The 12,807-nt window shown below is 37.8% G+C and overlaps 1 long non-coding RNA gene across 1 annotated transcript; it reads right to left on the reverse strand.

The window, feature by feature from the left end:
- Positions 1-5,821: 5,821 nt before the first annotated feature.
- On the reverse strand, positions 5,822-11,905 carry LOC121142202. Its single transcript, XR_005879182.1, has 3 exons — positions 11,693-11,905; positions 8,909-8,984; positions 5,822-6,428 (listed from the first exon to the last, which is right to left on the reverse strand). It is a non-coding gene; the product is annotated as an uncharacterized LOC121142202 (long non-coding RNA).
- Between the last annotated feature and the right edge of the window lie 902 nt (positions 11,906-12,807).

Here is a 12,807-nt window from a genome sequence, read left to right on the forward strand (position 1 = left end):
TTATCAGCACTTAGCCTTATCCTACTTGTCATACATTAGGTTTCAAGTGTACAGTGACTTACATTTAGGCTGTTATAGCCTAGTCATTTATTTTCCTATACTAGTTAATAAGGATGTTTTGCTATATATCCAAAGTATGTTAGAGTTCTGTTTAGTGACTCTTCTGTGAGAACATTAAAACCAGCTTAAGGTTCCATAAACTCTCCATTACTGCTTGCATTTGATTTACTGTTGAGTTTGTGATTTGTATTTAAGCAGCATTTAGTCTTACCCTGAAACATAGAGGTGTCTACTCAGTTTATGTTCAACATTAACAGGGAATCTTTTATTTGTGACTCATAAAGAATCTAGAATTGTGTATGGGTTTTTACAAATATGCCTAAGATAAATTCCTTGTTCTCATAACTGATTATTTACTGCTATCAGTACTGGCATGTATATGTTACATTTTCTGTCATCTGACTGAGTAGTCCTGCCCCAGGGTTGCTGATCGCAAGACACACTGACACTTGTGTCTTTCCTAATGGATATTTTATCTTGTTTACACTAAAAATTTTACATGTAGTTATTTATATGTAGTGTGTTCAAGCATACATGCCACAGTGGGTGTGTAGAGGTTCAAGAGATAGCTTTCAGGTATCAATTCTCTCCTTCCACCACATGGCTCCTGGGAATGGAATTTAGGTCATCAGGTTAGGCAACAAGTCCCTTTACCAACAAGCCTTTTAGTAAGTGCATCCATTGATTTCCCCTTACCATCCAGATCATGTGTTTTAGCAGAGAAAGCTCATTGTTTCACTGAAGCCTATGAAAATGTCTATAAATATGAAATAATTATATTTGTATTAATTAATTTTTTCATTTATTTTACATCTCAATAGAAGTTTTCCCTCCTTCCTCTCCTCTCCCTTCCTTCTGCCTCCCCTCCATCCACTCCTCCTCTCCATTAATAAAGGGGAAGACCTCCCATGGGTGTCAACAAAATTGAGGCATCTGGCTGGCATCAAGGCTGGGTGTGACAACCCAGCATGGGGAATAGTTTCCCAAAAGCCATCTCAAGAACCAGGGACAGGCCCTGATCCCACTGCTAGGAGCCCCTCACACAAACCAAACTATACAACTGTCACACACGCAGAGGGCATATATCAGTCCCATACAGGTTCCCTAGCTGCTGATCCAGAGTCCATGAGTTCCCATAATCAGATTGGTAACTAGCCTAATTGTCATCATAGAACCTTCATCCAGTAACTGATGAAAGCAGATGTAGAGATCCACAGCCAAGAACTGGCTGAGCTCCAGGAATCCTGTTGAAGAGGGGGAGGAGGGTATCAAGGTCATAACGGGGAAATAGTTATAATTTTATGTGACATCGTGCCTTGCTGCATTTCACATACAATTGCAGATTTAAATTGAAAAGTTTTGGCTTTTTGTTGTTTTTGTTTCGTTTTGTTTTGTTTTGTTTTGTTTCACTTTAAGCATAACCAGGGATCCCTGTGGATATGTCACACATAGGAAAACCAAAAGAAAAATGTTTTATCTGGATAAAAGTTGAAATAATGTGTCTACATCACCTGACATTAGTTGGGTTTTCCTCTTTTTTTGAAAAGTTGATTGTGGTATAGTTTAACTTGAGATCCACACCATGACAGGAAGCCCATGCCTTCTTCTGCCTGGATGGCCAAGAACCAGAGACTGAGTAGCCCAGAGACTTAGGATAGAATCATACAGGACTGGCAAAAAGAAAAATCAGTGAAAATTAAATGATTCCTGATGATATTCTGCTATACCCCTAAATGCCTAGCCCAGTTGTCATCAGAGAGGCTTCCTCCAGCAGCAGATGGGAGTGTGGCAGGACCCACAGCCAGAAATTATAATGAGAGAGTCTAAATTGCAGGTCTCCATCAGGTCCTTCCATTTGGAGGTCCAGGAACTCTACGTAGAGCTCCAGGAACTCTAAGAGTCAGAGAAGATGATGGACACAAGGAGAACATGGCCCACCAAATCAGCTAAGCAGAGCTCACATGGGCTCAGAGTCTGAAGCAGCAAACACAGGGTCTCCATGGGTTTGCACCATTTCCTCTGTGTATATGTATTGATTATTACCTTGGTGTTTTTGTAGGACTCCAACAGTGGGAGTGGGTGTATCTTAGACTCTTTTGCCAGCTCTTAGAACTCTTTTCCTACTATTGAGTTGCTTTGTCCAGCCTTAATATGAAGAATTTTGTCTTGTCTTATTTTATCTTGTTCTGCCATGTTTGGTTGTTGTCTCTTGGAGGCCTGCTTTTTTCTAAAAAGAAATGGAGGGACAATAGATGTGAGGGGAGGGTAGTGGGAGAGGACCTGGGAGGAATGGGGGAGGGAAAATTGTGGTGAGGTTGAATTGTATAAGAGAAGAATCTCTTTTAATTAAAAAAATTAAGGAGAAAAAGAAAAGGTGATTGAGTTGAGACCATTATTGGTATTATACTTCCCATGCAGATTCATGACACAAATTAATAAATTGTACTCTTTGTGTTCTTTAAATAAAAAGATATGGAAGTGAATATATCCTCCCCAGTGTCTTAGAATGGAAATTATTCCTAGCAGCTTAGCTTTACATTAATCACTCTTTTTGACATTTCCTTAAAATCCTTCTAATCACTCAAAAATGTGCAAGAGAGTGTGTTGATTTTATTCTACTTGGAACTGTGTTCCTTTAATGGGTACCTTTTTGCATTCCCTTTTGGGGAGTCTGTGTAATGAAATGTATATTAGGCATTTAATGCCTGCCAGACATTTAAACTGTTTTGCATTTAAAAGCATGAGCTGACCTTATCAGATGCCGAAAAACTGAAGTAATTGTATCTTGTACTAATCAAAATGCCTTCTGTGATAACAAAAGTGAAATCCAATTACACTGTATTATGAAGCTATTATTCCTGATGCTTGGTAGCTTGGTAATTAAGTACATATTTTAATGTTAAAGAAATACAATCATTTTCTTAGGCAGCTATATTTACTACACCTTCAACTAACTACACTTTAAAAAATACATAGTTGTCATCAATACTATAAAGAAAAGAATCACATCAAAAATCAATTCTCAGCAATGCTTTTATTTTCTTGGCCTGTTCAAGCAAGGTATGTGCAACTAGAATAGAATGTTTTCCACCTACACTTGTGTTTCATTTGAACAAATTATCTGAAAAACAATTACTAAAGGGATGAATTGTGAGCCTGGAGAAAAAAGACTCCTTAATTCCTATAAGGGAAATGGTTAGTTGTAGAGACTAGAAATCCAAAGCCTGACACTGGTGTAAACTAGACTTCCCTGGAGCTATATTTCTACCAGTGTTTTCTGTGATGCTGCATGTGCAACAAGATAAAGCCCCAGATCCAAAAACTCCCATTTGCTTTATCCTAAATCACTGACTGGCTCTTTTTATCAAATGCCCTTACATACATCAATAGGCTTCCTAAACTCTGTGAATTGCCTGTACTTCCTTTGGATCAGCAACACCTTCATTTGCATATGGCCCAATCTTTGGTCTCTATAAATTTTAAAATACATAATTATTCAATTCTCAGTGAAAATGGTAGCACTCTCTCTGGTACCTAAGTACTTGACGAGTAGTGGCAGATTTGTATAAACACATGCATCTCTGAGGACTTGTCTAATGTTAGATAATTGTTTCCAATAGAGCTGGGGGTCTTGAAAAGCATCCAACATCATTCCTACTGTGAATAATTGTTACGCTCCATGACATCTCAGCACCTCTGAAGACCAACCTTTAGTTCTAGGATCCATGCTCCAATCTCAGTCTCAGATATCTGGGTGCTGTCTTGTCATCCCTCCAGGATGATTTCCTGCTTTCCTTCATCAGAATCTACCCTCTAATGTCAAAGGCTGATCTTTCAGATGCAGAAGAGAGACAATGAGTCTGGCCTTTTCCCTTCACTTTGACAAGTAATTTGTGGGATGATTCATTCTTACAGAATGTAGACTCTCTTCTCACTCAGCCATCATCTTCAGAGTTAGAGAGACTGTGTCTTTCTCCCAACATCAACCCAACCTTATTTTTTTAGAAGATGTAGATGGTGGTGGAACACACTTTTAAACCCAGCACTCAGGAGTCAAAAGCAGGTGCATCCCTATGAGTTCTAGGCCATCTTGGTCTACAAATCCAGTTCTAGGACAGCCAGAGATACACAGAAAAACTTAGTCTCAAAGAGAAGATGTTTGAAAACCACACAGTTTATTTGTGTCTGCAAGCATAAATTCATCTACAAACATGAATTCAGCTCACTTTGCTGAGCAAACCTGTCAGATTCCAATTGCCCCCCAAAACACGGCATTATAAAATTGAATACAGAATCATCCCAAGTTCTAGTTTGGATATCTGCATATGTCTTATGCACATGTCTCTCATTGTTAGGTTTTGCATTCAGAGGTGTGCATTGAATTTGTTTCTGGAATGTTCTGTTTCTAACTACCAAAAGTACCTCCTATTCTTTCCAGTGCCTTAAATTTAAAAACAAAATTTTAACAATTGATGATCATGCACATAGAATCTCTTTGCTACATAAAAATATGAAAAATAGTCAATGTTCTAAGAAGCAAACGTTTCAAATCCTGTGTTTCTACTAGAGGTTTCTTACATATAATTATGTGTATGGATCCATATCACAAGAAAGGGAATGCAATGATGTAACCCTATTGTTCCTATCTATATTGAAGTATTTCTATACTACTATATAGTACTGAAAGGTACAAATTATTAATCATTGAACCATTCATACATATACAATGTATTTGGAGGTGAAATTATGTTCATATTGTATAAAATAAGAAGAACATGAATGGTAACTTTGTCTATGAACTTCTAAAATTATCTGATTTTACTTAATCTGAGCTACCACTTATTCTGATTCTATATATTATCCAAGCATCATGGAACATAAAGCTAAAATAAACAAAGGAAAATTATTTTCCTTCATCCAACAACAACAATAATTATTTGTTGACACTTGTTTGGGAGATTTTTTTCCTGGACAGGTACAGTGCCCACCTACCCCAGTTGGTAATGAATACACCAAAGTCCAACTTGGTAAACAATATGTTTAGTAACTAACAGGAGTATGGTTGAGAGTTACAGGAGTAGAGATGTAGATGATGTTTCTGTCCCACTCAGTCCACAGGCATTTAGTGCCAATGAACACACAGAGGCTTATATTAGCTATAAATTGTTAGGCTGACAGCTCAGGCTTCTTATTGGCTAGTGCTATCTTAATTATTAACCCGGTTCTATTAATCTGTGTGTCTCCACTTTGTCTTGGCCTACCAGTAAGGTCCCAGAATCCTACCTTCCTGCTAGCTACATGGTGTCTCCTCTTGTGATTCTCTCTCTGCATTCCTCTTCCCAACCTTCTGATCTGTTAGTAACACCTGTACTTACTGCCTGGCTACATTCTGCCTGTCCATTAGCTGAGACAGCTTTATTCATCAACCAATAAGAGAAACATACATTCACAGTATACAGAAGGACATCCCCATCATAGTGAAGACTCAAAAGCAGCTATATCACTAAAAAAAACCTACCCCAATATGGCTGCCAACTCACAAGCTGCATCCAGGGTCACAGAGTCCAAGAAATCTCCTTTCTGAGCAGCTCAGTTCATCAGCCATCTTCCCCAGGAGTTGTTTTCTGTTCCTATTAAGCTGGGGAGGGGCTGGAGTGAATCTCAAAATTTTCTCTTTCCAGACCTGTAAAGCTTGTTTACTTCCTTGCCCCCTCCTAGAGGGAACGTTTCAATCTGGATGAAACCAGCATACAGTCGCACTACCAAAAATGTTGTACAAATTTGTACTGTCTGAAAAGGATATAAATTATAATCTGAAGGTGGAAAGTTTAGCAGTCAGAGGTGCACAAACAAGGGGCTAAATTAAATCATTTTCCAACCCTTGATGGATACAAGATGTAAAATAATCTGAGTTAGAGTTCAGAACATGGGTGTGCAAGGAACACTCATCTACACAAATGACAGGCTTTGGAATAAAGGAAAATAGTGCGTCTTTGCATAGATAGCACTTTTTATTTAAGTTTCTCACAGTGTCCTCACAAGAATTTTTAAAACGGAAATCTTATGTCTTAATGTTCATTATATAGGGTGTAGCAAAGGAAAGATGAACTGTAAAATAGGAAGGAAAGTAAAGAAAGACTTTGTCCCCACATCTTTTACCCAGAAGCTGCTTCATTCCAAAATAGTAAACAACCACGAAGACATTCAGTTATAGAACATAGGTGAGAGGGTACTTAGTATTATGCACTTCTGCTGGGGTTTTACACGCCCTTATGTATAATGCACACAGAAGAAGTACACAACCTAGTTACAGCTCCCCGGTTTAAAGGTGTGCTTATTTGGAGTTCTCCCAGACCTGTTGTGGAAACCTGTGAGGAAAGAAATTTGTCTGAGTTATTGTCGTTGTTGTTGTTGTCATTGTTGTTGTTTGGTTGGTTTGGTTTTTGAAAAAGGGTTTCGCTGTGTAACAGCTCTGGCTGTCCTGGAACTCACTTTATAGACCACTCTTGCCTCCTCGAACTCAGAGAACTCCACCCACCTCTGCCTCCCCAAGCTAGAAATTTGCCTGAGTTTTAAGGAAGAGAAAACAGAGATTTAAAAGAGCTGGGGTCTTAGTCAAAATCCCTCTAGTTTGTACTAAGTAGTGGATAGAAGCTGCAGTTAAATGTGCAGACCTGGAAACAAATATTTTTGCTTTGTTACTTTCTCAGAGACTTGCAGGGAAAAGATGTTCTTGGGTCTGTAGCCCTATGAACATGTAATTGATTGAATTGTTTCTGAACTGAAACATTCATGAGATTAAATATCTTTGTGTCACAATAATTGAATTATTTGAGTCTATATTATGAAAGCTTCCCTTCTCGTGGTGTTTTTGTTGTTTTATTAACCAAGCAACAAAGCCAATAGTAAAGCTAAACACTAACGTTAGATTTTACTAAAGATTATTTAATTGGCTAATGAGTATTATTCTTTGGTTTGCCTTGATTGTTTAATTTTGTTCTATCATTATATGATTTAAAATATAATGTGCCTACAGCTTCTTTCCTGGATATTTTGACAAACTAAATGAGTTCACAGATGACTGCATTTAGACAAAAAAGACAGTAAGACAAAACTAGAAATGAGCACCAAGGGGATTATATGATGAAAGCTGTCTCAGGAAGACACAGCAGTTGAAAAATAAATCTATTCAACCGGTATTAGAGCACCTACACGTATGAAATGAGCATTAAAAGATCTGAAAGGAAGTCTTGTGCCACTACATTCTTTGAAAACATTAAACTTGATTAAGTGTATCCAATAATTTCCATTTAAATCATAGAGAATACTTCTGTTATTAAAAGTAATTTTATTGATTATTTGGGAATTTCACATCATGTACTCCAATTGTGCTCAGTTCCAATTCTTTCCTTATCTGCCCCCTCCCCAGTGACCTTCCACCACACTCCCAAAAATAAACTGACAACAAAAACAAACAAAAAAAATGATCTTAAAGGAGTAGATACTGTAATATAATTAGAGCAGAACATCCCATTGATAGAAGTAGAATAAATCCTTTTTCAAATGTACTTGAGATAGTCTCCAAGAAATATCATGTGGTAGTCAGCAAAAGTGTGAATAAGCTTTAGAAGACTGAAATCATGTTATGTCATTTCAGACTGAGGTGACGTGAAACTAGAAACCAATTATAGGAAGTTATACACACAAACAACAAAAAAAGACTGAGCTGGCTATATTTATAGATTTGTGCATACAGAAATAGATAAAAGTAATAACCAAAGAAAAATAAGCTATAAGTTTAAAAGTAGGTTATGAGAGAGGGGTTGAAGAGAAGGGACATGTGAGAGTCTAGAGGTAAGGGAAAGGATGAAGTGATGTAATTATATACTTTTTAACAAAAATACTTTTTCAAACATTAAAAGCAATTGTGGAAAACAAATAATATTATTTAATATTATTCTATAATTGAATAAGAAAAAGTTGAAAACTGTCTTGGAAAAATAAAAATAGAGACATATCACCATGCCAAGGTGTATGGAGGTTGCTGAAAAAGTCATTCTAAGTGAGAAGTTTATAGCAGTAAACTCATACATTAAAAAAAGAAAAATTACAAATATGCAACCAGACATTACATTGCTAGGCATTAAAAAAATGAGCAAAGTTCAAAGTTAAAAAAGTAGAGAAAATAAGAAAGAAGAATTGACCAATACTCAGATAGTTCTTCATTGACAAGTTCCTGAGAAAGAGGTAGGGGAATGAGGCAGTCAGAGATAAAGGGGTAGATAAGCTTGGGATCAAGAGATCTAACTCAAGCTAAGTCTTATGCTAAACAAGCTTATTAAGAATGACAGCATATTGTATACTATTAGCAGGAGAGAAATGAGCCAGAGTCAGCAAAAACTATCATACAATGGGACAACGTCAGCATGGGCTAAAGAAACAGTGTTGCTCAAAGGGAGTGAAAGGGTATGTCAAGAGCATTATAGATAGACAGCACAACAGCCTTGGAACCAATAACTCAAATCTCTTTAGCGGAAAAGCCAAGATCCTAGGAACCAGAACTTTGACTCCTCTGAGGCCTTGGCCTCAACCTCAACTTGGCTTTATCAAGTACACTCCTGAACAAGGACGCAGAACTGGGTTCCTTTTGTCCTTTCACCAAATCTTCTGAGAAAGACTTGGATCAGTATGCTCTCAGCAAAGTACAAAGGAGGAAAGGAATAAATAAAATTAAGAATAAGAAAACAGTAGGGAGACAACCAAGAATTTGTTCGTAGATTAAAGGGTCATTATAAAGTAGTAAGTCTAAACTAGACTTCTTGATAAATGTCCTTAAAACATTACTCACAATGCAATGGGGTCACAAGTCCCAGATTTGGGCAATACATTGAGTTTCAGGTCATCATCTGCTGCACAATTAGAGTCTACATTAAAGACAAAGTAAAAACAAATAAAATCAAGGTAGGTATGTCACAGATTGCTTTCTATCTCACCATGCTATCTCTACCTTCCATACATGCTCCGGCCATGATGTCATCTCCCAAGATAAGACTTGCCCAGAAGACCCAGTCCAGAATGGCAGCCGTGCTGTTTGTACTTCAGCTTTCCAAAACTATTGGCTAAATAAATATCCTTAAACAGTGTCCAGCCTTAAGTATCTTCTTGTGCTAGTAGAAAATGGACTAATACAAAGTGCAAATATCAAAAGAAGTACTTGTGAGTAGTATCTTCAGAAGATAAATTATAATAACATGATTATTGCCTAGAAACTGCATTCATCAATATCTTCCCTGGATAAATAGCTGTGTGAAAACATAGGAAGCATTCACTGTGACATTGTCTGTGACACTGAAAAAAATGAAATGAAACCAAGTATTCATCAAGAAAAGAATGACTATGAAAGGTTGGGGAATGGGATTCTATGCAGCTTTTAACAAAGAACTGAGGGGCTGGAAAGAAGGCTTGATGGTTAAGAGCACATGCTGCTCTTATAGAGGACCTCAGTTCTGTTCTCAGTGCCTACATCAGGCAGCTCACAGCCTCCTGTAAATCCAACTTCAGGGGATCTGATGCCACAGACACACTCAAAATAAACAGATGAATGGAAAGCAAGAAAGAAGGAAAGAAGAAACAAAGAAATGAAGAAAATCACCACAATAAACCTGGGAATTTGAATGAAGAATAATAAATGACCTAAAATTGTTCTTATTCAAATAGCTTAAAATATGTCTAGGACTAAAGTTTTAATTGTAACACCATTTGGAGCATGTTTCAAAGACTAACTCACATGATTTCCATTTAAGCCTTATTTTTATAATGAATTTTAAGTTTCTGTAGATTTCCATTCTGACTCACCACCTTCACTGTTAAACTGAAGTTCTTCTGTAAACAAATATAAGATGGAATACTCACCTTTCAAGGTCTCACATTTTTGTTTTGACATCAAATAATGTTTTAGGAAGCTTCTGAAATAGCATAAGAAGCACAAGGCTAAATCCCTGGAATATAATCCTAAAAACCCTAGACCATGACCTCTAGTTTAACCATTCCAGTGCTCATTAAAATTGCCCAGAATGTCACATACCCTCGAGGTGTGGAATGGAGACTAGATGGTCAAATGTGGTTCTTGATATCTGGTGGCTTTTCAAATGTAATTTAGAGATAAGCACATTGACCTTGATTGCCTGTTCCAACTCCTCCTTAAATACTTTATTAGAAGAGCTGAAGCAATAGTTAAATGTGCTTCCTGCCCTTGCAAAGGACTAGATTGAAATTTCCAGCACCCATTGGGTGACCGACAACCATCTGGAACTCCAGCTCCAGGAGATCTAATGCCCTCTTCTGGATGCTGCGCGTACCTGCATGCATATCCACACATGAACACATGGCTACAAACACATTAACAAAAACCAAATAAAACATAATAGAGCAACATGAAGACACCCATTCCACCCAAGAAGCTTTTGCTAATTTCCTGGAAGACTTAGGGTGCAGAGTTTGCACATATTTGATTAAAACACAGTGCTTAAATAGCTAGTCTACCGCTCTGTCATAGTCACAAAAATTACATGTGCCCAGCATAAAAAAGAGATATCTCTCTTGTGGTATTCATAAACCTAGAAAGCTCCTACTTAAAGATGTGAGACATATCCCTACCTAACTCATGCTATAATTTGGATCTTGAATGTATTCCAAAGGACCATGGTGCTGTCCAGACATAGTGAGTCCTTTGTAACCCAAAGTCATGGAAGCTAAGTAATTTGACATGTGCCCTTAAAGGGAATACTGGGATATTGGCTTTTCTTCCTCCCTTCTTTGCTTTCTGCCATCATGAGGGAGCAAAATAAACATGTTCCCTTAAGTCAGTTTATCTCAAGCAGTTGCTACATACTAAAGCTGATTAATGCTTTCCATTTTTCAGGATTGCTTGCTTTTTCCTTATTATATCTTTACCCTCCAAGCACATTGTAAATGTATATATATATATATATATATATAATTATTATCTGTCTCTTTTCTCTCTCCTCAACTCCAAACAACCTATACCCATATATGCAAAATATAAGCTTCAGAAGAAAGAAATTTTGTCTAGTCACTACTGAGACAGAGCTTGCTGCCACACAGTGAGTGCTTCACAAAACTTTGCTCATTAAAAGAATTCATGTGACCTGTGCTGATTAGTTTTTATCAACTTGGCACAAACTAGAGTCTCTTGGGAAGAGAGATGTCAACTAAGAATTACCTCCATCAGACTGATTTAAGAGCATGTCTGGGAGGCGTTTTCTTGATTAAGGATTGGTCAGGGAGGGACTGACCGATAATAGGCAGTACCACCAGAGGAGAGTTGTTCCTGGGCCATATGAGAAACAAAGCTGAGCATCCTTTGGGAATCAAGCATAGTCAGTGTTCCTACATGAACTCTTGTTTGAGCCTCTTCCTTGGCCTCCCTCTACAACGAACTGTAACTTGTAATCTGAAGTAAACCCTTTCCTCCCTAAATTGTCCTTGGCCATGCTGTTTGTCACAGCAACAGAGAATCAAGCATTGCCTTCGCAACATTTTCACATTGTTTAAGCACATTTTAAGGGAGAAAACTGCTTTCCTGAACAAAAGGAATACTCAGAATACTCACCTTTTCCCTATTGTATGGATGATTTCTTCATATCCACACCCTATGTAGAGATGGGCATTCTTTCGGGTGCTAAAATCCATAGCGCATTCTTGTTTTATTTCACTTCACCTGTATCTACATCACTTTGGGTTCATCCCAGACGAAACTGTACGTGGAAATGGGAAATGGCATTTTGTGCCATTAGTGGAGTGACAGGTTTTCATGGCATCCTTAAAATCATAGTAAATTGATCTGCAAAGAGAATCAACCTATCGATCATTATATATCATCAGTATGTACTGTTCCACCTTGTTTTACAAGATATTTTAGCCTCAGCTCTATATAAACTGATCTGTTCCTTGGCGTTTTTCCATAGTAATATCATACTTTCTGAGTATGGGGATGCCTTAGTAGGAGAGGAATTTGAAAGTTTTTTTCTCAGCTTAAACAGACTGAGAGCAAGTGTGAAGATGTGGAGGTGAGAAGGGTTGCTTCTTTTATCCTTCCAGTCTTCTCTTGTCTTCACCCCCGCCCCTCCGACACCTTACCACACTACCCCTCAACCCCTCCACCCCTCTTCTCATACCACACACGATTTGGCTTCCATCACAAATTCCTCAGAAGTGAGAGGGGTAAAAAAGAGAGGAAAAGACAAGCTTTTCCACAGATAATGTCTTGTTGTTGAAGACTTTGCTGCCTGACATGTTCTCCATGTGGGAGGTGTCTAGTGCCAGCTTTCCCAAGGACCACATGTATGGCTTCCTCAGAAAAAAAATCACAGCTTTCAAAGATCATAGTCTGCTGATGTGAGAGACTCTCCAATCAAGATGTCCCTGCTCTCTCTCCTCACCTCTGTCTGTAGATGCCCAATGTCTCACTTCCTTCCACAGGGGACAAGCTTCTCTAGACTTCATATACCTCACCTATGAAGTGTAAATAAAAAGAGTTCCTGTCACATACAGTTGTTGAAATAAAAATATGTGACCATCTATAAATATGCTTAATAATGTCTAGAAAAAATCTATCTGAAGCATTGTTTATGACCAATCCTAATTAAGCAGTTATTTTAGATACATAGTTCTCAAAAGAATATGACTCTCATTCCTTCCCCTGTCCTACCACAGGCGTATGGGAGA

This window comes from Mesocricetus auratus, unplaced genomic scaffold (assembly GCF_017639785.1).
Source record: "Mesocricetus auratus isolate SY011 unplaced genomic scaffold, BCM_Maur_2.0 Super-Scaffold_100009, whole genome shotgun sequence".
Lineage (NCBI taxonomy): Eukaryota > Metazoa > Chordata > Mammalia > Rodentia > Cricetidae > Mesocricetus > Mesocricetus auratus.